Genomic DNA, 4,473 nt, shown 5'->3' with positions numbered 1-4,473 from the left:
AAGGCACAAGGAGGTGAGGAGCGGGGTCTGACAGCCTGCCTCTCTCTTCTCTGCTCCACTGTACTCACCTCATCCAGCTTCCTTTCCCTGGTCTGCAAACTTTATCTCCTCTCAAGGTAGGGAATGAAGCCCAGTAGTTAACCTTGGAGAATCTGGAAATCGGGTGACTGTATTTATATCCTGACTTCACTCTTGACATCAACCTCATGATCCCAAGCCAGTGTCTTGATATTTCTGGCCCTCAGTTCTCCCACCTGTGAAGTGGTGATCATAGTGACATCTACGGCAGAGCAGGAATTTCGGGAGCTTGAGTCTCTTACCTGGTGCCTGGCACAGACTCATCTGTTAGTCAATAGTGTATCAGTTGGTTTAGAAGGAAAGTTTGAACCACTGCTTTTCTCAATGAAACAAAACTGGAGTGCAACCTTTGGGTGGGGAGGGGAGGTCTGAGCCTGCAACAGAGCTGCAAACAGAGTAGAAAAAAAAAAAGAGCTAGGTGATGGAGAAGGATCCAAGTCAAACGCTGAAGGCACTGGTCTAGAAAATGCTTTATTTAGGGAGCCTCTATTCTTTAAGGTATAGTACTTACACAATAAAGCCCAGGAACTGAGGACTGCCATTAGTAAAATAAATGAGCTATTAATTAATGATGTTCTGTACTGCCCCCCATCCTCATTTCACTTTTAAACATAACTGATTTTTGTTGATGAAAAGCTTTGGTCAAAAGTGGAGCCACGGGTGTCTTTCTTCCTTTCCTTCATATTTTGGGGTGAATGAGATAATAGCCACAGTTGATTGACTCCATCATAGGCACAGTGCGGAGCCCTCCAAATATCAGCTCATATAATATGCTGTGTGTAATCACGTCCAGGTTGTTATTATCACCCGCAATGCACCAATGAGGAGAGTCCCCCCAGAAACGAAGAAGTAACTTGCATGCAGCCACCATTACCAGGCCCAAGATTCAAACTCAGGTTTCTGAGACTCCAACATCTGACCTCTACACCCAATGATGAACACATGGATGTTGAGCCGGAATTTTGGAGGCTGGCAAGTCCAGCTTGGCAGATGGGAGAAATTACTTTCTGAATGATTTAGCACTTTCTATGTATTTGTAAAACAGGCGAGCCTGGAAGGACTTCAGAAATCCGCCAACCAGCTTCTTCACCGCACAGATGGAGAACTAGAGCCCAGAACAAAGATGTGCCCAAAGTGACAACCTTCTTTCCAGAACTCACAAAACCATCTTGACCCTTCGTGACTCACTTTCTGCACAGAGAAAGTGTACAAAGTGCACTTTCTGCTTGGGTGTCAGAGTTCTCGATTCTAATGTAGCAACTACCTGCTCAACCAGGGCAGTCACGGGACTAGAGTCAGAGGTGACAGGGTGATGCCCAGAAGCATTAAGCCAAAGACATGCAAAGCTGAAAAGAGATAGAATGGCTCTTCTAGAACAAAGCGAAACTTAATTTAGGATTAAGGTATCTAAAGAAAGAATGTATCCATCAGAAGTGGCCTGCGGCAGGAAGGGAAGGAGTGTCCATCTCCAGAGGTACAGAAAAAGCAGTCTTTTTTTTTTTTTAATTCATTCATTCAACAAATAGTTACTACATCTTAACCATGTGTTAGGCACTGTTCTAGGTATGAGGATGTAGAGCGAACAAAACAGAAGATTCCTGTTTGGGGGACGCTCATGTTCTAGGGAGGAAGTCACACTATAAAAAAGATAACTTGGAAAAATAAATGACACCTCAGTGGGTGACAAGTAATAGAGAGAAAACAAAGTCAGCAAGAGGAATGGAGATTTCCAGGTTTGGGGAGGATTGCAGGGTTGAATTGTTTGTTTGTTTGTTTTTAAGATTTTATTTATTTATTTATAGAGAGAGAGGATTGGAGGGAGAGAAACATCAATGTGTGGTTGCCTCTCACAAGCCCCCTACTGGGAACACAGCCCTCAACCCAGGTGTGTGCCCTGACTGGGAATTGAATCACTGACCCTTTGGTTCACAGGCCGGCACTCAATCCACTGAGCCACAGCAGCCAGGGAGGATTGCAGTATTTTAAAGGCTGGTTATGCCAAGAAATTGGTACTTGAGCAAAGACTTGCAGTGAGAAAGTCTGCTGTTTGGATGTCTAAGGAAGAGGATCCTGGGGAGGAGAAACTGCAGATGACAAAGACCAGAGCGGGGAGACCCAGGGGGGCTGAAGGAGCCACAAGAAGCCCAGGACTACAAGGGGGTTGGCAAGCGGGGAGCAGGAGATGAGTTAGGATGGATGTGGGGAGCTAGCTGTCTGGGTCCTTGGAGACCATGGCAGACATAGTGAGACAAGCACTGTTCAGGGGAAGGGGACCCTTCGGATGGAGACTGGGCCCTCCCCTCCCGGTGGCAGAAATGGGAGCATCAGGCTGTCAGGCGCTGAATCATTTAAAGGGTAACTGACCTCCTGCTTGGATTCCAGGCCCACGAAGTAACCTTCTGGTCACACCCTGGCTTCCCAGGGACAGATCTCCTTGAGGCAGAGAATGCTGGAAACCAGGGAATTGTCCTCACTGTCACACTTCTACTTTTTATTGTAAATCAATATATAATATGGCATGGTATGGTATGGTATGGTATGAACCAATATGATAAAATGCAATATAAATATCCATATCTCAGAGACTGTGTAATGTGACTCCGGCCCGACAGCTGAAGCAGCCCTGAGGGGGTGGGGCGCAGACAAGCCTGGTCTCCACCCCCCGCTCACCCCCCCCAGGCTAGGCCCCAAGGCCATGGTGTCTTCTCTCTATCTGTGCCACTAGGAGGGTCCGTTCGAAAACCAGTCAGCTGCCCATCCCTTGGCGATGTTCTGACTTCACCACTCAAGTTTTTATTCAAACCGCTGTGACACCCCGAGCCTCAGATGACTCAACCGTAAAATGGTCACTCTGCTTCCAACCTCCAACGGCGGCTGTGGGGGCCAGCTGAGATAAAACGTCTGACAGCCAGAAGGCTCTCAGTCTCCTGTCTCGCCCTTCTTTCCCTGAGGGAGACCCTCACCCCACCTTTGTTGAACCACCCCCAGCAGGGGCTCCCCAGCCTCCTGCCAATTATCCTCCTGCGGTGGGCACATGCCATCCTAGAGCACAGGCCTGAGCATGTCCCTTCCCCGAAGGAAACCAAACCCCTTTAGGTGCTTCTAGGAGCCCTCACTCTCCAGCCCTGACCCAGAAACCAGACACTCCTCCTTCCCCCAGGGGCTGCGCACCCTTCCCTTTGCACATCTCCCTCTGATTGGAATGTACTTCCTCTTCTCTTCCTGGCAAACTCACAGGCATCCTTTTTTCTTTCTTTTTTTAACAGTATAAAATTTTTAGATTTAGAATTAGCCAGCTGGACTCAATTTAGATGATCTCAATTTTGTTGCCAACATCCAAAGCATCCTAGTTGGGAGTCAGGTGAGCACACGCCCTCTTCTCTCCATCAGGCCTGAGCAGGGTGTTGGCCTTGGCCATGTCCATGGCCTAGAGCTTCCTCGCAGCCTGTTTGCCCTGGTGCTTGTTGGCCTTGACACCCACAGTGAACACAAGTGTGCTGTTGTCTTCCATCTTCTTCACAGCCCCCTCAGGGGTCGGGGGATGTGATGATGCATTGTGGTCAAGCTTGGGTCTCCCGGGGACACTCCTCCAGGGACAGGTAGGCTGCCTTTGCAACTGCGGTGTCTTTGGCCATCTGAAGGTGGCTGATGTGCAGATCTTCTTTGTGTGTGTGTGACTGTAGACGCCTTTCAGCACTGCTTTGGTTGTCTTCAGAGCCTTTGCCCTGGCTTCAGCTTTGGGAGGGGCAGGGGCTTCCTTCTTTGCTTCGGGCACCAGTTTCGTGAAAAGGGTTTTGCCAGGCACCAGTCATGTGCCGCTGCCTCCTCCCCTTCAAAGCCTTCCCAGGCCCTTTCTGCTGGGCCAGTTTTCTCTCCCGTTGGCACCCTAGGCTTCCTTTTGCTGTAGCACTTATTGTTATACTGTAACAACCGGGGTTTATTTCCCCTACTAAAACATGAGCTGCTTGAGGACAAAGGGGCACCATCTTCTCAAATACAATATTGCATCATTTTATGAACCTCTAAGACGGAAAAAATGCTGCCAATTACACCATGACACACTGCTTTCTTATCACAGGGGATTTCTACTTTACACCGAGTGAAAGAGCTCCTCTGAACTTAGAAACAGAGTTTGAGATCATTTACGACTTTTATGCATATTAGATCCATTTACATATGAAATCAATTGGTAAGGGATGAACACGTCACAGCCAGCACCTGCCCAACAGCGCCTGCAAGAGCCATTGATTGTAACGCCTATCCCCGTTTTAAAGATGTTAAAAAAGGAGGGAAAGTGTCTGAAATTCAAGGAAACTCCGACTGTCCCTTTCTCCTAGATGAGTGTTTGGCACACAAAAGATGCTCAATCAAGAAAAAATATGCGCAATCCATGTC

At 48.0% G+C, this 4,473-nt stretch overlaps 1 pseudogene; it reads right to left on the bottom strand.

Annotated features, from left to right (window-relative positions):
- Positions 1 to 3,321: 3,321 nt before the first annotated feature.
- On the bottom strand, positions 3,322 to 3,865 carry LOC118979864 (60S ribosomal protein L23a-like; annotated as a pseudogene).
- Between the last annotated feature and the right edge of the window lie 608 nt (positions 3,866 to 4,473).

This window comes from Sturnira hondurensis, unplaced genomic scaffold (genome assembly GCF_014824575.4).
Source record: "Sturnira hondurensis isolate 20B ecotype Veracruz unplaced genomic scaffold, ASM1482457v3 Scaffold0022566, whole genome shotgun sequence".
Classification (NCBI taxonomy): domain Eukaryota; kingdom Metazoa; phylum Chordata; class Mammalia; order Chiroptera; family Phyllostomidae; genus Sturnira; species Sturnira hondurensis.
Note: the sequence above shows the minus strand (reverse complement) of the source record. Positions and strands in the feature narration are given on the sequence as shown.